We start from the raw sequence: 21368 nt of genomic DNA, 5'->3' as shown, positions 1-21368 counted from the left end.
CTTTGCCAACGGGCCCGAAAGGTCGAGGACCTCGTCTTGGCACGCTCTGAGCGCGCGGTCAATCCCCTTCTTGGGATCCTTCTTATATTTCTTAAGGAAGGTGTTCATGGGTGTATCGATATCAGGGGTAAGGGCTACCTTGTGGGCTAGGGCGGGGACATTCAGACTTGAGTCGTGCTCTGACCTCCTTATCAAACCCCTTGCGCAGGTGGGTTTGGAGATACTCCGCCACCGCAGGGGGAGGGACCCAGTCAGAAGATCTAGGGTGGACGATGACCGCCGGGTCAAACGAGAAGGGAGTGGGAGTAACGGGAGGGGAAGAGTGTTTGCGCTTCTTGGCACATTTACGTGGCTTAGGGGAAGGCGAGGAACTGGTGTCTGTGTCTGTACCAGTGGAGGTGTCAGTAACCGGGATAGTGGAAGACTGTTTAGGGGGAATGGAAGCGGCGCCATCCTTGGCACTTTCCTTGGATTTGCACAGTTTGGTGTAGGAATGTGCGTGGGGCCATGAGGAAACTGGAGGGGGATTCTGAGCTGTCGTGGTAGGGGGGGAACCTTGGGAGCACCAGGGACGAGCAGCTCCAACTTCTGTGCTAAGGGAAGCAGGGCGGAGGACAAGGCTTTGTCTAATTTGGCATCAAGCTTCTTGTCAATGAGGTCCTCCATGGACTCCTCATCATAATATTCTTCTTCGCCCTGCTCAGTACACGCAGGTACCTCCTCCTGGTAGCAGTCAAACTCTGCCATCATCACACTGGAACTGCAATTCCAATCAAATCCCCAGTGGGAAGCTCAAAGTCCAGCCCAGATATAGGGCGTCGGATGGGAGTAGTGCCAGGCACAGGAGCTGGGGAAATACCAAAAATATATATATACCACCAATAGGAATTTTTGAGTCCTGTCCTATGACTAAGGAGGCATGAAACCCTTATTTAGGCTTTTCCAAAAATTACCCCACTTCCACACACTCGAGAAAGTAAGAAGTTAATGTCTACAGCCTTCGATTCAAGTTTGGGGATAAACGCTGCTCTTCGCGTCCAAAAAACGGCCTACACTGCGTGATTTCCTCACTTCAGCCTGGGGTGGAGAGTCTGATGGCACACACAATCGCGGGGCTGCGAGCGTAGAAGGACGCCCGCGAGCTTCCGAGACGCACCCTGAAAGCCGAGCAGCCCTCGGCGGGGGTCTCACTCCCGAGGGGGGGCCAAGTCCCTCTTCAGCGCGGACGCGATCTGGAAGCAGCCGCGCCTGCCGGCAGCTAGGGGACACGGAGCTAAAGCGCAACACGCGCTTGGAATGAAAAACAACCCTTAAGGGGCTTAGAGCGGGTCGCAGAAGACTCGCTCTAAATCCGGGAGGGAAGGAGAGCGGGAAGGGGCAAAGAACGCCTCAAACAGTGTTGATAAAGCGCAACAGTCACAATAAGCAAGGAAATAAACGGACTAACGCCGTAAGCATAATAAATCAGTATATAATCATTAATACAACGCATCAAGCGCTACAAGACTCGAACAAACTATGGTTAAGCCAAACAAGCATACAAAATAGAGAGCACGTATCTGGGCTGCGGAGCAGCAAAGAAAGGGGAGGCAGGATTAGTGTCTCTCTACTTTGTATGCTTGTTCATGACGTGATTGGACGTTACTTTGGAGGCGTGGTTCAAAGCCTCATGGATATTATAGTTTTTTACATATGTAGTTTTTCTTTCATTGGCTGCTGTGTTTTGCAGTAAAGAAATGAGAAAGCATAATCAGAAGCCTCCGGTCCTGCCATAGAATACACTGAACCTCGCCAGTCTCAAGGAACCGGTAATAAAATAAGTGAAGTGAAAAAGTGACCCGATCATCATAAGGCTAGTGTTCCTCAATATACATGATGATGCTCTGTGGGGTGAATGATCGGTATGTAACCTGATCAAAAACTGACGTTCCAATTGTAAAACATAACCTCTATGAGAAGGTTAGGCAAATATCAAGGCTAGCATTCCTCTATGTGCGTGATAAAACGCTACGGGGTGAAAAATCTGTGTATGAACCAATCATAAGTATACAAAACGGAGTGAGTATAAAGCCTGACGTCAGGTAAGCGTTCATCAAAGTGAATGGTGTAATGCGAAATGTGCTCAGAATGGGTGCTCCTGCTCTACTCGAAGAGCGTGTGACCATTGTATACGATAGATCAAAGCCTAATGCTGGAAAAAATCGTGCTCGGCTATCTGGGCATCGGACCAAATATTCAAATCTCCGCCACTTACTTAGGGAATATCGTAGTAGATGTACCATAATCCTCTGTGATTCGCTCAAGGGTCATAACAACCAGAGAAGTAAATGTCAGTTTATCAAAAAAACGGTGCAAGCCATCTTGTAATGGTAATGAAAATAGTCGAAGGACTGAACAGGCTGTATCATAAGTACAAAGAATGGACTAAACTGTTGGTGAGTGCCATCTTGGAGTCTGAGAAACTCGTGATAAATCCTACTTACTCAAAACCATGTCCACATCAAAAAAATATATAAATGTATACAGTTCCGAAATTAGAACTGGTGATCGTGGCAATAATGTCATGGTAAAGAATATAAAAGGGTTGTAACCACTGGTGAAATAAGTTCAATGAATCAGCAAAACAGTGTGAGCCATCTTATGATGCTAGACAACTGGTCGAGGGGCTGAACTAGAAAAACTGGTGCCATCCTGGAATCTAGGTACCACGTGCTAAATCTCGAACTCATATGAATAACAAAATGTATAGACAGCTCAGAAATCTGAACTGGTGACAGTACTAGAAATGTAAAAACAAGAACTTTGTTCCTAGTGTATAAAACACACAGATCATAAACTCATGCAAGATAAATACTTATAGATTAGGCAATCATCAGTTCATAATATGTCAAACAAAGAAAAAGACTCCTGGTGATATCAATGTCGTGAGGGAGATATCTCGGGGGCTGGGTAGAAGCGTAATCATCTGTTATGTTATGTTATGTTACATACATTTGTAATGCGCACTGCTGCCCCAGCTAAGGGGCGTCCAGGCGCATGGCAGGTAAAAATGCAACACCACAGGAAACAGAACAGAAGGGAGAAAAATGAATTTATTAAAACAAAAAGGTTTTCAAGGCTTTACGAAAGACCAGCAGATCATCTAACAGTCGCAACTCTACAGGAAGGGAGTTCCAGAGCTCGGCTGCTCTGACCCGGAAGGAACGGCCACCAACCCGACACAGCCTGTATCGGGGAACCACAGTAAGTGCATGACCCAAGGATCTCAGGGGCCGAGTGGGCACATACCATGACAGAAGGTCCGCAAGAATGGGGGGACCTACTCCCCTCAAAATCTTGAACGCCATACACAGCACTTTAAACTGAATTCTGGCCTTGATAGGCAACCAATGCAGTGATCTCAGAGTGCTGGAGGCAGAGCAAGTACGGGGAAGGCCAACAATGGCTCTCGCCCCAGCGTTTTGGAGGCGGGTAACCTCAGCCACGTTGGACCCTACCAGAAGAGAGCTGGCATAGTCCAGGCGGGATAACACTGTAGCCTGGACTATCAGCTGCCTGGTGCGATGGTCAAAGAACTTCAAAACCGGGCGAAGCGACCGTATGATACCAAAGCAACAGGCCGCAATTTTCTTCGTATGGCCAACGTAGCTGAGGGAAGGATCCGTCCATACTCCTAAGTTCTTTAGTTCCGTGACCGGGAGGGGGGCCGGCCCCAGCTCCGTAGGCCACCATCTGTCCCCCCAAAGCTCCGATCTCTTGCCTACGATCATGATCTCTGTTTTCTTAGCGTTGAGCTGGAGACAGTTGTTCTTCATCCAGCTCGCCACCGCCCTAAGTCCGCTCTGAAACCTGGGGGCATCCCGGTCCGCATCCCCGCTGATCGTAACCGCTAGCTGAGTGTCGTCAGCATATGAGACCATAGTCATGCCCCATTGCTTGACGACCTCAGCCAGCGGTCTCACGTAGAGATTAAACAACGTGGGACTCAGCGAGGATCCTTGCGGCACCCCCTGTTTCAAAGGATGGAATAGGGACTGGAACGGTGGGACAGCATTGCATTGTGCATTGTTCAATGTTTATAGGTAACAACTGTGTTCCACTCTGTCATTCATCCCCAATGGTTTTAGGGTTTCTAGCTTGTATATCCAATAGTTTTCTCTTTGCAGCAGTCGTTTATTGTTGTCTATTTCTTCACATTTTTGTACGATCTCTAATCCTGTAAATCTAAGTTGGCTGATGTTGTGTGATGCGTCCATGAAGTGGCTTGCCACCGTCTATTTTGTCATTTTATAGCGCATATTTGATTTATGTTCATTCATCCTTGTCTTAATTTTTCGATCCGTTTTCCCCACATATCCTTGTCCGCAGGGACGTTTCAGGAGTTATATTGCATTCATGGTGTCACATATGGCAGATACTTAAAGTTTGATCTTGTAACCCTTCCTTGGGTGGGCGATTGTTGTGCCTTTAATGACATTATTGCAATATAGCATGGTAGTGTGCCCTGGTATCTTGCTGCTGTGTAAACATGTTTGGGCTTGAGTATCTCTCCCAAGTTGTTCTCCCTCTGATTTGCGAAAATTGGTTCCTCAAATATCTGATTAAAATCTTAGTATAGACCAGTGTCTTTTGAAAATTTGTAAGAATACCAAACAGTTACAGTCACAATAATCACCGACAGGTGGAACACAGCAAGTAATGAAATAAGCAGGTCAATAACAGGCTGCTACATGGGGCAAGTCTTACATCCGAGAGGAGGATGGACCACAAACTCAGGATGGTAAAAGGAAGTCGAGTCAATCAACACCTGTTGTATGATCAGTTGATGTGCGCCAATGCACATCGGCCAAATTAGGGTAAAAATGTGTTCATTAGGAAACTTTTGGCTTCAAACTTTGAAAGCAGTTAATGATGATTTTCTGCGCAAATCCGGTGGAAGAGAATTCTAGATCTTTGGTGCAGAACCTGAGAAGGCTCGACGACAAGATCTCTTTTTATTCATGATAGGTGGTTTCAGGAGGAAGTTGTTAGCGCTTCTTGACGCTCTCGCACCACATGATAATTCTAGCTTTTGTGCTAGGTACCTAGGGGTGTTGTCATGCAGGGCTTTGTGCACCAGAACGATAATCTTTAACTGGATTCAGGCTTCAAAGCGCAACTATTTAAGAGACTTTTAGACTGGGGAAATGTGCTCATTTAGTTTGGTACCAGTAAGTAGTCAGGCTGCAACGTTCAGTGCTGACCTCCGTAGAGCCAGGGTGTTCTTGGGAAGGCCGCAGAGCGTAGCGCTGCCATAGTCTAGTCTTGGCAAGATCAGTGCTTGGACTGCATGTTTGAAGTTAATTTGTGGAAGGAAAGGCTTGATATTTCTGAGTGTTCTCATCAAGTGATTAGCTCCCTTACATACGTTGCTGATATATGATTTTTCATATTTAGGTGCTTGTCCAAGGTGATTCCGAGGGATTTGGCAGAGTCTATGCTGAGAGGGGTGTAATTGAAAGCGGTGAGGTGAGTCAACCAAAGGCCTAGCTTGAAGGGGTGTTTCGGAGGAGTGATGAGAAGGAATTCTGTTTTGGAGGTGTTGAGCAAGCGGTGGTTCTCAGTTAACCAGTTTAAAGTAGAGTAAGGTAGCGTTGAGGGAGATGATGTTATCCAGGGAATAAACGTTTAGGTAAAGTTGTGTGTTGTGAGCGCACATGTGGAAGGGAATGTTCATGTAATTTAGAGAATTAGCAAGAGGTTCCAAAAAGAGGTTGAAAATGATAGGAGAGCAGGCAAACCCTTGCGGGACACCCATGAGTACTGGAGAGGGCTGGGAGAGGGAGTGGTTTGCCTTGACTCTTTGTGTTCTGTCATGGAGGAAGGAAGAGAACCATTGTAGCACCAGACCCGAGAAACCCATCCTGTTCTTCAGAATGGAAAGGAGGTTGTCGTGATTAACGGTGTCGAATGTGGAGGAAAGATCAAGGAGGATCAGGAGGCAAAAGTCATTTGGTTAGAGTTTATTTAATATGTCATCCATAACATGCGTGAGTGCTGATTCTGTGCTGTGCCCTTTCCGAAAGCCTGATTGATGTTGGTTAAGGAGTTGGAAATACTCTATGTGAGCACAGAGTTGGGATAGTACACATTTTTTGAGTAATTTAGCTAAAGTGGGGATGTTAGATATGCGGCAGAAATTATTGAGATCTGATTTTTCAGCGGTTGTTTTTTTAATATTTTTTTTTTTTTTTTTTTGGGTAAGACATTTATTGCACATTGTCACAATGATAATACAATCAATTACGCCTACAACCTGAGAAGGCCGGCTATGCATAGCACGCTTGATCGAATCAGAGACTTAGTCATACACAGCCCATCAGCCGACAACCATGGGTCCGGCGGCGCTCGCTCGGTATCATGGTAGTCTTGTTCTTTATGAACAATGCATCCGCATAGAATATACGCCAGGTCAGTCTTACATTTTCAGTATTTTCAACCAAACCCCCCATAAACTAGGGAGGATGATGCTAACAACAGAGTAAGAACCCCTTACAAAACTTAAAGCACTGTGTCACAACATTCTCCCTCCCTCATCGCCCCGCCAAAAGTATCCCAGAGTGGCAAACATCTTGTGGCAGTTGAGCGCTCAGCACGCGTCATTGACAGTGGCCACTGACACCAGGTACTGTTGTAATGGTTCCCAGAAGTCTCTGGGGCGGGATCCCATAGGCAGCTCTTCCTCGTACGTGACTAAAGTGTCTCTACAGTAGGCCAAGTCCTCCAACCAATTTTTTACTGTAGGTTTCCGCTTACTGTTCCAATGTATGGATATTCTCCTCTTCGCCATCAGTAGTGCAATAACACAAAGTTTACGCCGTCTCGCCCTCAGTTGTGGCACTAATCCCAGGAGACAGACCTTAGCTGTACACGGCAATTGTGCCCCCAGTATAGTGTTGAGTGTCCGCACCACCTGATCCCAGTAGTGTGCCACCGCATCGCAGTGCCACGCCAAGTGAATGAAATCTGCATGTTCCTGGCCGCACCTAGTGCAGTTAGAGTTGTCCCTCAGCCCATATTTGTGAAGCCTAGCAGGCGTGTGGTACATGTGGTGCAAATATTTGTAGTGAATCAGTCTAAGATTCCCGTTTGGTGTCAGCATCCCCGTTAGAATGCAGGTGGCCTCCCATTCCTCCTCCGTAATGTCATCCCCCAGTGCTGCGTTCCATTTCTCCCTGGCTCTGGTAGTGTTGCCCCCATTACTAGCTTGCGCACTGCGGTATAGTCGGGACACCAAGTGTGACGCTGAGGGGGTGTTGAGCACAAGTGTCAGTGGTGCGAGTGCCTGTGGTTCCGCTGGGAAAGTCACATAATGCTCCCTCACCGCCCTCTGTAATCGGTAATAGTTGAAACTAAATAACAGAGTTGGATTCTGAATGTATGTCAGTTGGTCCAATGGCACAAACAGCCCATCTTTATATAGATCACCTAGGGTGTCTATGCCAGCGCGTTTCAGGAGGTCTATCCCCACCCGTTCTTGTGTGACAGATAGTGCCGGATGGTGTGCCAATGGAAGTGCCGGTGCGTAAATTGGTGTGCAGCGCGCCATCTTACTCAGTGTCTGCCATGCCGCTATCGTGGTGTTTACTGGGTTGATGTCATGATCGTGTAACCTGGGACGTTTGTGCGTTAATATACTTGTCAGTGGGATGGGATCAGCGTCTCCATGTTCTACTGCTACGTGCGTTAAAAAAGGAATCTCATGGAACCAATAGTGCGCGAATTGCGCCTGAGCGCACTGGTAGTATAGGTAAATATCCGGCACCTTGAAGCCCCCTTTAGCGAATGGGAGAGTCAGAGTTTGCAGGTCCAACCTAGCCTGCTTCCCCGCCCATATCAAGGAGAGCATGAGGGATTTGATGTTGCGGAACACCTCGGCCGGCGGCTTAATAGGTATATTATTGAAGAGATATAAGAATTTGGGCAGGAGTACCATTTTCACAATGGCAAGTCTGTCTGCCAGTGAGAGCGGTAGCCCAATCCATCTTTTGACCTTATCTTCTAGCGTGGAGACAGTCCTCCCGTAGTTGGTGCGAATGACCAGCTCCGGGTCTCTGTGGAACCAAACGCCCAAATATTTTGTCGGTTCCTCCTGCCATTCCAGGGGGTAGTCCAGCACGAAGGGCCGGGTTCCGTCCGTCAGCGGGAGTATGAGGGATTTGCCCCAATTGATGTGGAGTCCCGAGTATTGGCCGAATTTAATGTATTCCCTAAGAAGTGGATTGAGATTCGTCTCAGGGTTTTTTACGTACAGGACCATGTCATCTGCATATAAGGCTATATGTATGGGTCGCGTAGGCAACTGAATAGCTGAATAGTGGTGGTGTTGTCTTATTTTACAAGCCAAGGGTTCCAGTATGAGGGCGAACAGCATTGGTGATAAAGGACACCATTGTCTAGTGCCTCGCTCGATGGGTATAGGGGACGACAGATGCTTGTTAACCCGTATGCGGGCCGACAGGCCCGAGTATAGCATCGTAATCCATCCGATGAATAACGGGGGGAATCCCATCCGGATCAGGACTGCGTGAAGGAACGGCCAATCAATTGTATCGAATGCCTTAGCCGCATCCAACAAGACAGCGACAGCTTTAATATCTGGGGCCAAGTAGTGTGCCAGCGCGAAAAGGGTGCGAGTGTTGTGCGTGGTCGATCGGTCCGGAATGAAACCAGCCTGGTCAGGTCTTATTAACAACGGCATTAGTGGCTTCAGTCGGTCTGCTAGGATGCTGGCCAGTATCTTGGTGTCTATGTTTATCAAGGAGAGGGGGCGGTAAGAGTCGCAGTGTTCTTCGTCTTTGCCCGGTTTCAGTAGGGCGACGATCAACGCCTCTCTCATGGACGGTGGCAGTGTTTGGGCCTCGTGTGCGGCTTCGTATAGATTTACCAGATGGGGTGCTAGCGTGTCTGCATATGTTTTATAGAATTCTATGACGAAGCCGTCTGGGCCCGGCGCCTTGCCATTGGGGAGTCGTTTGATAGTGTCTATGATTTCTCGTGTCGTGAGAGGCCTAGCCAAATACTCCCTGTGCCCGTCAGCCAGCCAGGCGATTTCAACGTCAGCCATGTATTCCAAAATTTCCTCCCGAGATACTTGAGCTCTGGCCCCATATAGTGTCCCGTAGGTGTCTCTGAATTCACCCAGAATGGTCGGCATGTCATGCGCACGAGTGCCCTGTTTGGTATGTATAGTCGCTATGTGCTGTGGCGCCCTCCCCGAACAAATCTTTTCCGCTAGGGCCCTGCCCGGTCTGCCTCCCTCCCCATATCTCCTAGCCGTCGTTCTCCTGAAGATATATTTAAGTTCGTCATCAGCAAATGTGTCATATTCTAATAGTAGTGTCTGAATGTCACTGAGCAGTGCCGTGTCTCCAGTGTTTGTGTATCTCTGCTCCAGGTCTTGAAGCATCTCCTCCCTCCTTTTTAGTTGGTGACGAATATCTTTTAATATGCCAGCGGACGTGGTAATGCACACGCCCCGTATAGTTGCTTTAAATGCTTCCCATAGGAGGCACGGGTCCTCCGTGGTGGGGGCATTTAGTTCAAAGTAGTCAGTGATCGCTTTTTGGATTGTGTCGACATATAGCGGATCACGCAGGGCCTGTGCGTTAAAGCGCCAGGTGTAGGGTGGCGGGACATAGTGTGGGATCCGCAACCTCAAAAGTACAGGGCCGTGATCCGACAGTGTTCTCGGGAGATGTGTTATCTGCTCCACCCATGCAAGGACGTCCTGTGTAGCCAGCCAAAAGTCCAGCCTGGACCAGCTTCTATTTGCAGCATTTATGTGCGTGGCAACCTGCTCCCCCGGGTGTTGTAGCCGCCACAGATCGCTTACATGTAGATTGGACATTGCGTCCAGCAGCATTTCCCTCGCCTTGGTATGTTGCTCAGGTGTGTGTGACGCTCTGTCGAGCCCGTCCCTGAGTGTCACGTTAAAGTCCCCTCCCCAGATGACATTGTCCGCTTGTATATCCGCTATAGTGTGCCACAACCGTTCAAAAAAACCCGCATCATCCACATTCGGACCATACACATTCACAAGGGCTAGTTTCTGGTGTCTTGTCTCGCCTGCCACTATGACATATCTCCCTCCTGCGTCAGTGTACGTGTCGTTAATCTTGAAGTGTGTACCTTTCTTGATCAAGATACTGACGCCACGGGAGTACGTCGAGTAATATGCGCCTGTAGCTGATTCCGCCCATTTTGAGCCCAGCCCGGATGTGGAATTGGGTGCCATGTGTGTTTCTTGTAGAAATGCCACATCTACCTGAAGTCTGTCAAAGTACGCAAACATCTGCCGTTTCTTTTTCGGATTCCCCAGCCCCCTGACATTCCATGTGATGAAATTGAGTGTGTCAGAGCATGCCATTAGTACGTGGTCAGGTGAAATTGTGCGTCGCGTGTTCTATGTGGCCACCTGTGGAACAGCTCATTTACAGCATACATAATACAGGCAATAAAAGAGGTCGCAATGCTTCTCAGACACAGTGCAAACATATTAACTCTTCCCAGCTTCCCCAACCCCCCGCCTCCCACTTTAGCGCCCAAACTTTGCCAAAGCCATTCCCCCCCGAACTTCAGAACTGTGATTAAACATGTTGTGGGGAACACCCTCCTGGGGGTGCCGCCCGAAGCACACATCTCCACCCACATAGTGGATGTGGACGAGTGCGATCTCTAGTTAATGATAACGTCAATAAACACCCCCTAGTCCCCTCCTCCCGCATCCAAACCCCCGCAAATATAACATGATCAGCGTCATTCACTCCATGTCCCTCCGAGGTTTCAATACCCATGCAGGCAGTGTCACAGACCCTCGAAGTTAGTGTCTCAGGGTAGCACGGAGATAAAGCAGTCAGTACAGCCAGCCTGCCGCATGTCTCTAATCTGGCGAGACCCAGAGCACGTGTCCGGGTTCTGCATCAACACTCCCCAAGTGTACTCACTGCGATACTGCCGATGGCGTCTCCCTTCCATAGTTCATCAGCAGCGACAACACCAGTCCTGTGGATCTCGACGTGCAGGTGCACTTTGTCAGAAGTGTCCGTCGCCCGCTGCCAGTTCCGAGAAAGTACTCCAATGTCGCGCACAGAGCAGTTATTTTGTCTTCAGTCGTTGTCGCTCATTCTGGCCGCAGTCTCCTGATTTTTCCGACGTTTGGTGAGGGTCTTGATGTAGTCCTGCGCAGCCTGGACCGTCGTGAGAACCACCGGTTTGCCATCCGTTAGGATTTTAAGTTTTGCTGGGTACAGCATCGCGTAACCAATGTCTAGTTCCCGTAGTTTCTTCTTCACTGGAGCAAACTCCTTCCTTGCCTGCTGTACCGCCATGGTGTGGTCTGGGTAGAACTCCAGCGAGTTGCCCTGGTGAGTGATGGCGCCTTTTTCCCTCGCCATTCGAAGTACGGCATCCCTGTCCCTGTAGTTGAGCACTCGAGCGATGATTATCCGAGGCGGAGCCCCCGGTTTTGGAGTGGGGGCCAGGGAACGATGTGCCCGTTCGACCAGGAAGACGTCAGAGAAGCTTTCAGCCCCGAAGATATCCTTCAGCATGTTCTCCACGTACGTCTCCATCCTGCCTGTGTTGGTGGATTCCGGCAGGCCCGAGATGCGTACGTTGTTGCGGCGGGACCTCGCTTCCTGGTCCTCCACCTTCGCCTTCAGGGTTTCCAGGGTCTTTTCAATGGCGCTGTGTGTTTTCGCTATGGATCTGGTGTGGTCCTCCACCGAGGAGATCCTCTGCTCCGCCTCCCCCAGCCGCTCGCCGTGATTTTCCAGCTTGTGCGACAGCGAGTCCACCCTTGCCACAACGCTGTCCATTTTGTTGTTCATGTCGTGCAAGCTCTGCTGGATGGCCCTCAGTACTGCCTCCATGCCGGCGCCGTCTCCCAGGGCCTGGTCTCCGTCAGTGTCCAGAGCAGCTCCCGTTTTCGCCGTTTGCTTTTTCGCCTCGAAAGGCAGTTTCGTTTGCTGTCTATCGGGCTTCCCCATGGCGCCCGCGGGTGCGGCTGGGCTAGCGACTGTCGGGCTCGTTGGGGCTGCTGGTTTGGTCGTTGTCCGTGTGCGTCGCGGTTGCGCTCTGGCCACCCCCTGCGTTGGGGATCTATTCATTGGAATGGCCACTTAGCCACATACTGGCCCAGGGCAGCGTCCGGTGACACGCTGGCGCGTCTCGCGAAGGTGGATGTGTTTAGGGGGCTGCAGTGCGCTCCATGCAACAGCCAGACCGTGTGAGGCGGTCCCGTTAGTGCCGGCGGTTCTGGTTCGCGCCCACTGGTGCGGCGCGTTGTAGCGTTGGGAAGCCTCGCACCACCCCACCTCTGCCGGCGAGCCCCCTGCCGCCTATCTCCTCTGCTCGCCCCCTTAGCCGCGCTGTGTTGCGTTCCGGTACCTGTTCACTTGCTGGCGCCGTGGAACGGGGGGCCGGCAGTGCCTGGGGCAGAGTCACCAATCTTGCGTGTCACCGCCGCCGCCATTTTGTTGCCGTGGAACGCACAGTGCATATTAAAAGATCTGTCCAGTGCACATTCATATCGAAACTGATTTACCCCTGTTCCCGTTTCTCACCGACTGTGCGCCGGGATGGGGAGAGTCCTGTGGTCCTCCGAGGGCGACAGCGCTCAGTTTCAGCTGTGATCGCCGCGACCGCGCGCCGCCATCTTGATCAGTCTACTAGCGCCGGGAGGATTTTCGCCGATTTCTTCGTCGCGTTACATATTTACTGGCCGGCGTCAATACATTACTGAGCCGGATCACTTAAGCATCCATTCCGCTGTTTTTCACGGAGAACAGGATGAAATTGGGGCCAAGGGGTCCGTGAAAACGCACTCGTCCGGCGGAGCTGACTTAGCAGTCAGCCATCCCGCAGTGCGCCCTCTAGCGCCCCCCAGCGGTTGTTTTTTTAATATGGGTGAAACCGGTGCTGCTGTTAGACAGTCTGGGATCGTGCCTTGGGATAGAGAAGCATTTACTATCCTTGTCCATGTGGGGATGAGAACATTCTTGATCTCTTTGAAGATGGTCGGTGGCAAAGGGTCACTGAAGTGGTTGGATGGATTGATGTTCTGACGAATCCTGTAGATGTCTTTTTCACAGAGTGGGGAAAAGGTGCTCCAAGAGGCTTTATTCTTGATGATCAGGCTTGTGAGATTGGGCTTTTCTGTGACAAGAGATGGAGCGGATCCAGAAGCTGGTAATAAAGCCTTCTTGGAGGCAAGAGCACTAGAGATGAGTCTTGATTTCTCAATGAAGAAAGCAGAAAATTCATCGCCAGACGGTGGACTGACATTGGAGACAAAGTGATTAGTAACTGCAGTTGATTGTTGTTTGACCAGTTCGAAGAGTTTTTTGGGACGTTTCACAGCTTGTTCAAGTTCTTGTCTGAAATAATCTGCCTTCGCGCATTTGACGTGCTTGTTGTAAATATTCCTAAAACCTCTAAGGAATTTTAGGTGATCCAAGGATGGATTTGACTTCCAGGGTCATTCAGCTGTCCTAAGGTTGCGTTATTCTGTGTTTAGATGGGGACGGCTGGACTTAAGCCTTGGATGCCCCTCTGGGTTTGGCAGGTTCTTCCCGACTGTCTGATTCATTTGAAATATCTAGACAGAGCTTATTATATTAAAGGTCATCTGTGGCATTTAGGTCTTATTGGTTCTCCCATGTGTCTTCTTTGTGGGGCGGAGGAGAGTACCTTCTTTCATACAGTCTGGAGCTGTGCAGCACAGACACACTTTTGGTGGGGCAATATCTTGCGGAGGTTCTTGCCTGGGATATTCCGCTAGACCCCAAATTAATCCTACTGCATTGCACAGACAATATTGGTGGAAACCGCTACAAACACCTTCTGTTTCAGGAAATCACATTGGCAAAGAGAGATATTGCTAGGCTATGAAAGCCACCATGCCACCTACAGTATGGGCTTGGAAGAAAGGAATGGAGGTAGCGGTGTTCCAAGCTAGAGGCTGTCCACAAAAACATAGGAAGATATGACTACGGTGGGTGGATTAGAGGTATAGTCCTGGCCCCTGTTCGCACTATAGATCTCGAACTAAGACAATTTGGACTCATGGAACTGAATGGGGTCTAGCGTTATATATGATTAGAGGCATTATCAATTATCTATGGTGGGTGGGAGGGTAATTGGTCGGTAGACTATGCGCAGGTTTATGTGTTCTTATTGTTCATGGGATTTTTTATAATGATGTCTTGTATGTGTATACGGGCCACATCAGTCCAGATTTTTTTTTTTTTATGCTTTATTTATAAAGCATTTTTAAATACATCAGTGCACGAAGGAAACATACCCTGGTACAACAATACACACAGTCGGCCAGCAACCCACTGTCATCATTAGTCTTACACAGCCTGTGTGCCAACAACCCAAAAAGGCAGGCGGCATGTGAGGTGCAACATTTCAATATTCCTTGCGGACCCCTGCCAGAGTTATTAGCTGAGCTGCCACCGTTACCTGTTACTGTACATGTTACTGTCCAAACAGCCCCTGTAGCCCACATCGCCATGTAGGGATATAACCTGATCTAATGTAGAGCTCCGGACCACCTCTCAACTCAAACACCTCGCCCACCCCCTTCGATCCGAGTTTGAAGTGTACCACATGTGGCTGGACCCTATGTAGTAGTGACAAACATATCTTTCTTCAGGGAGCCTCTGCTCCCCTCCCTGAGTCTGTCATGTGCCCCCCCCCCCCCTACCCCTTCGGCAACCATGTCCTCCTCCCGCCCCTCAGTCTTGCCCAGCCTGTATGTTGTGTATAACCCCTAAAAATGTTTAGGACAGCTACGAGGGGGGAGCAACTCCTTGTAGTTTTCCGATTGTGTACAGTAGTATAGTAGATCATGTGACCATTGCCTGAGTGTTGGCCATAAGGAGCCCCATATCTACCATCCGTATAACCGCCTTGGGTAGCTTCTTAGTGTATCCTAGCAATGCCATCGCAGGTTCAGGGGTGAAGCCCATCTCTATCACTGCTCTCAATTCTTTAAAAATTTCTACCCAATATGCCTGGATCCCCGGGCACAGCCACGCCAAATGGAGGAAGTCGGCCACTGGAGCCTGACATCTTTCACAGTTGGCCTCCTCACGTAGGCCGTATCTGCAAAGCCGCTCAGGGGTGTAGTACGTCCTGTTTATATACAAAGTGTATGAGCTGATGCCTGCCGTGGAGAGAGATCCTTTTAGTGTTCAGGCAGCAGTACGACCACATGGAGTCCTCTATTGTGATTTGCAAGTCCTTTAGCCAGCCTAGCCGGGCCACTGTGTATCTGTTATCCCTGTGTGACATGAACAATTTGTATAACACCGTAATCATCTTGCGCGGGAATTCAGTTCTGATCACGTGTGTCGGTTCCCTCACCTCAGGGGGCTCCCCCAAGTCCTCCCCTAGTAGATCGCACATTGCCCCACGTACTCTGTGGAACTGGAATCTGACTAGCAGGGTATGCACACACGCTGTTCCTTCAACTTGGTTACACGTCTTCGCTACTCCCTCATGAAATAGGTCCCCTGCCGTCATTATCGACATTGCCCGCAGTGCCTTCGTTACCCCCTTGTCCCTACATGGCCCCAGCCACAGTGCCCATTCAATCGGCATGTATGGGGAGTAGAGCAATGCACCCACTTGTTGTTGCAGGATACAGGGCCAGGCGTGGCGGGTCGAATTAATAGAGTCCAAGATGCCCGTTTGGCAGTCTATTGGCTCGAGTGGATAAGGGTGATCAAACAATCGTTCCATGCGGAGAAATGGGACATCTGCCCCCCCATGGATCAAGGAATGGACCTGGGCCCACTGCGCTACCCTATAATACAGTTCAAAATCCGGAGCTCCCAATCCGCCCATATGATATGGGAGCATAAGTACCTTCAACTGCACTCTGGCTTGCTTGCTCGCCCACACTAACTTTATCATCGACTGGTGAAGTCTGTGAAAGAAGGTGCAGGGCAAGACGGTCGGGATGTTCATGAAAAGGAATAGCATCTTAGGTTGGACCACCATTTTTATAATGGAAATGCGGACCATCAAGGACAGGCCCATAATTCCACGTCATCCTCAAGGTTGGCAATGGCGGTGCCATAATTCTCCCTGAGCACAATCTCTGAATCAGTATGTAGCTTAATGCTCAAATACCGGATGGAGTCAGTGGACCATTGCAGCGGGTATTCCATGTCAAATTCAGTCGTGACCGAAGTGAGAGGGAAGACAGTCGACTTCGCCCAGTTAACTCTCAGCCCAGACAGCGCCCCAAAATGTACCACCTCCCTGATGATCGATGTTAAGTTGTTTTCTGGGTCTCGAACATATAGCAGAGTGTTTTCTGCGTAGGTTAAAACTACAATCTTGTACGTTGGGAACCCTATTCCTTTGTTACCATGGTACTCGCATAACGCACATGCCAACGTTCTGCCACCAGGGCATACAGCAGCGGTGACATGGGGCAGCCCTGTCTGGTCCCCCTGGAGATGGAGATTGGGTCCGTGACCAGATCGCCTAGGCGAATGCGCGCCTTTGGACGATGGTATAACACCCCTATTAGTTGTAAAAAAAACTTCCCCAGCCCCATCCTCGTCAGGACCTGCCACATAAAGGCCCACTCCACCGAGTCGAAAGCCTTTTCCATATCGAGGAATACCGCTATCGCCTTATGGTCTTGCTTCACGTGTTGCATAGTGCCAAACACTGTTCTCATGTTATACGTAAGGTTTCTGTTTGGGATAAATCCGGCCTGTTCAGGAGCGACCGAGTCCGTAGAGAGTATGGCCAGCCTATTTGCTAGCACCGTAGCATATATCTTAGTGTCTACATTGAATAAAGACGGGGGGGCGGTACAAGCAGCACTCATCTGGAGGTTTTCCCTGCTTGGGAATGCCAAACAACGCTTCCCTCATCAAAACCGGCATAGTACCAGTGACGCACATATCGTCAAATAGTGAAGACAAGTGTGGCAACAGCAGGTCAAGAAAGGTTTTATAGAAAGTTACCGTCATAACGTCGGTCTCCCGGTGCAGTCGTGGCCCTCATACATGCCAGAGCTGCCAAAATCTCGTCCTTTTCTGTAGGGTGCTTTAAGAACTCCCTATGTGTATCTGAGAGGACCGGCAGCTTGATATGCTCCAGGTAATAGATTATCTGCTCATCCGCACCTCCAAGTTGGGAGGTGTACAACTTGGAGTAAAATTGTTTGAAACGATCTGTAATATCTGCTTCTTCCGTTAAAACCGTGCCTTCTGCGGATCGAATCTCTGAGATCTGCGTAATACCACGCCTCAGTCTCATAATCCGGGATAGCGCCGAACCCGGCCTGTCTCCCTCGCCGTACGTATGTGCTAATGCATACTTGCCCATATTCTTCACTTCACGGTCGGCTGCGTCATAATATTGTTCTAGCAAGTTCTTAATCTCTGTATCCAGATCTTCGCTCCCTCCCTCAACCTGTCGTCGCTCCAGGTCTTTCGGCTCTAGGTCTGATAACCGCTTCCTAATGGCTCTGAGGACCCATGAATGCTTGGACATTGCAATGGCCCTTATATAAACTTTAAATGTCTCCCAGACTTCCTGGAAGCTATCCACGGACCCCACATTTATAGTAAAAGAATGGTTCTATGGCGTCTGCAAGTTCCTCCTTGAATACTGGATCAAGCAAAGAGTAGGGGGGAAACGCCACGTGAATGCCGGAATAGTGATCTTCGGGGTAGTCCGCACCATTAACAGTGGGGAGTGGTCGGAGAGCGTACGCGGGTGCACCATGCAATGTCTGACCTGATCCAGCCGGGGAGAAGATACCAGCCAGTAGTTTATACGTGTATGGATATTATGGATTGCTGAATAGTGTGTAAAGCCTCCCTTATCCCCATTACGGACTCCCCAAACATCACCGAGGTCCATACGAACCATGATGCTGTCCAGCATTCGCGCCGCTGCCACTGGCCTTCTGGGGGGGTCTGCTGACCTTCAATCTCTGGATTACGTGTCAAGTTAAGGTCGCCGCCCCATAAAAACTATGTGTTGCGGTACTGTTTGATGATGTCGGCCAGTTCCGAGTAGAACTCAGGACTATCATAGTTGTGAGGTAATATACATTTTTATGGTCAATTGTGTCCCCTAACGTGAACCCCACCGTCTCCATGTACGAGCTTAAAGTGCATGTAACTTCCCTCCTCGACCTGCTATGAAGACGCAAATACATTTGCGTCCAACGTTAACATGTCCTCTTTCAGATCCACCATGAATGGATCGATAATTCAGTTCCTAAGTATGCCTTGCCAACGTCTTTTCATGGTGCACTCTCACGTTTTTCCTAGTCTTGCAGAGCTAGGCCCTGATTTCTGCCATCGAGCCCTTTCTGTTCTCTGCCTCCTGAAAGCTGCAACGTGGGATGCCTCCCTGACCTCTGTCCTACTCCCTGCGCGGCGAGCGGTGCCCGGCTCGGCCTGCTTGCCTGCCAAAGACAGTATTTTGCCTTCAAGTTATCAGTATAGCCGAGCTCAGCTCCTCAAACACATTCCAGTCTAGCAGAATAGATAAACATTTCCCCGGCTGCAGAGCCCGGCCTCTCTGTCTCCATGCAAGTAATTCATTGCTCCTGTTACCATGGTAGGCCCATGGCCCCTCGCATTACACGCAGACATGTAGTCACATATGCACGCATTAATAGTCAGTATAGAGTAGTCTCTGCCCGAGAGACCTTTTCCTCCTAGATAATATAGTTCCCCAAACACAAGATATCAGATATGATTTAGGAACGAGTCGATCTGACATGCCAGACTTCTGTCTCTTTCCTCTAGTGCTAAATGTCAAGTCCCCTGCACCCTCCAGTCTCACGTCAGTCACACGTCATGCTGCTGCGCGCGCATCCTTGCTACAGATTTCTGCTGACACTGCAAGATTCCACTATGTATCCACCCACTTGTGACACTTTCATGTGACGTTTCTAGCACACACCTCTGTGTACGCCCTCGTGCACGCCTTTCTGTTACGCACATGTGTTCTTATCTCGTTTCTCTCAGCTGTTACGCCTTCTGTATCCATCACCATTATATGCATTCACTATAAAAGCTGTATTCTGTCAATAAAGTATGCTCTATCCCTTCCTGATCCTTTATGGTGAAAGGAACATGATACCCTGGTTCGAACCATTCCATTTTATGGAATAAAACCCATTTTGAAACTCAGATATCACAGATTTTGCCTCTTATTTTCGACTGAGTTATTTTATTGAACTTTACTGCATAGAAATTCAGACGGTAAATATTTATTTACCACATTAATTTGGCGCCCGAACAGGGACCCCTCCCCCACCTTACGCGCCGGCGGTGCGTTGCAAACCTAGCCCCCTGCCACAGCCAAGACGGACAATTACGCGTACCCGCAGGATTTCCTGTATCTCCCTCTGGCCAACGGAGGTGACTGAGACTGCGATCGACACCCAGACGAGGCGGTAAGGAGTGCGGAGGATCCCGACCAGAGCCTAGCCAAGAGAGCAAGATCCGAGGTGTTTAGAGGCCCACCAGTTCCGACGTGCCTGTGACGTCACGAGTCGAGTCCAGGCCGGTCCAGTCCAGACGAGTTTTCCGAGGCCTTCCGTTCCGTGCTTCCCGGTGAGTACCGTTGCTGGGGACGCATCTAGACGGGTGCATTACTATGCATCCGGTCAAGACGGGTTTGGGTACACAGACCCGGTCTGCACTGTTTTAGCAGTGTATCTGTACTGTTTAGCAGTATATCAAGTAACTAGTGTTTTCAACAGTTCAATTTTTGTTTTCGTTATAGAATTCAAGCTTAGTCAAAAGGTGTTCAAAAATTTTTCTATGTGATTAATGTCGTGGTATGAGTGACTGTTTGATATACATTACTATGTTTCTGTGTTAAAGGTGTGTTCAGGTTCAAGTAAGTATCAAGTACCGAATATCAAGATGCCACTGTTTTTTAAATTAAGACAGATAGGAACTAGGAAAGGGATATTAGAGGAAGCGATTCCTGTCCCACCTAGGGATACTCCCGGAAATTTTATGTACCATAAGCATGGCTTAGATGCCATCTTGTATCTAGATTTATGGGCCGATTATACTAAGAACCTAGACGAGAGATACAGATGGCCCGTTACAGGGACATGGGATGCAGATTGCATCATTAGAGTAGAAGAAGCGTTATGGAAAAAGAAGGCCAGACAATCTCAGAAAGACGCTATAGAATTGTGGCGTAAAGAATCTCATAGACGTACAGAGAAAGAACTCAGAAAAGCAGAGAAACATAGAGAAGATTCAGATAAAGCCCGAGAAAACGCGCTAGTTGAAGAAGGAATACGAGTTAAAGCAGAACAAGTAGACAGACAACGAAACACCCCTGTGAATGGTATGTATCCTCTTTTGGCCGAGGGTTTACCTAAGGCCACTCCGGAAATACCAAAAGATCTGCCCCCTCCATTGGTTCCGACTAAATTACGTCACAAGACTGCAGCAGACATTTTTATTTCTTCATATTTAGACGATGTAGCTCCTACCTATACTACTGCACCTGCCCATGTACCCGCACCACCTGCACCTGCTGACGGTCTCCCACCCCAAGATACTCTACCCCCAGGTCCGCAACAACAAACTCCACCCATTCAACGTCCTACGCCTGTTCCCCCAACACTTCCCGCACCTATTGTTACTTCCCCTCTCGTTCTTCCTGGCATTCATCCACTAAATCCTTTTGGACCTGGCACCTCAGGAGGTGCGACAGGAGGTATTTTTAGGACCCCGCCGCCAACACATAGACTGACTTTCAGGGATTTAGCAAGGCAACGTACACCTCAAACAGCGAGTTCTGAATTACTTAAAGAGCCCCTCACAGACTGCAGATATGATCCAGTACCCGGTAAAAATGATAGGATGATGCTAGCATCAGTACGTTTACGACGAGTTGCAAACTATTTAATGTTATTACCAGGAATGATTGATCATCTAGACAGAATATATCATTTTGTCCAAACGGGGGAAGGTCCTGAAAGCATTGGCGAGGCCATGGCATACCAGAAAGTTGACACTCAAGGTTGCATATTACGCTTCTTCATAAACTGCTTAATAAGAGAACAAGATAGGCCAGGTGTAGACAAGGAAGAGATGGATGCACTAACCAAGTGGGGTCAGAATATAGCAGACGGAAAACATGATAAACAGAGTTGTATAGACAACATGTATAGAAGGATCCGAAAAGCAGTAATACAAATACATGAAAGAAGGAAGCCTGAAAGAGAAATAGATACAGACAAGAATGAATCCTCGGAGGAGGACGAACAACCAGAGACCACAGCAGAAACATCACAATTACCA

At 49.0% G+C, this 21368-nt stretch overlaps 1 protein-coding gene across 2 annotated transcripts in view; it reads left to right on the top strand.

Annotated features, from left to right (window-relative positions):
* ENGASE (endo-beta-N-acetylglucosaminidase) overlaps window positions 1-21368 on the top strand; it is a 324534-nt gene that overhangs the window by 72657 nt on the left and 230509 nt on the right. Inside the window, exon 3 of one of the 2 annotated variants that reach the window (XM_086931068.1) lies at window positions 5437-5508. The exons of the other annotated variant lie outside the window; for it this stretch is intronic. The gene's annotated coding sequence lies outside the window, so the exon portion shown is untranslated. The remainder of the gene's footprint in view (window positions 1-5436; window positions 5509-21368) is intronic. 2 annotated transcript variants of the gene reach the window in all.

Source organism: Lissotriton vulgaris, chromosome 7 (genome assembly GCF_964263255.1).
Source record: "Lissotriton vulgaris chromosome 7, aLisVul1.2, whole genome shotgun sequence".
NCBI lineage: Eukaryota > Metazoa > Chordata > Amphibia > Caudata > Salamandridae > Lissotriton > Lissotriton vulgaris.
This window is presented reverse-complemented; position numbering and strand designations above follow the sequence as displayed.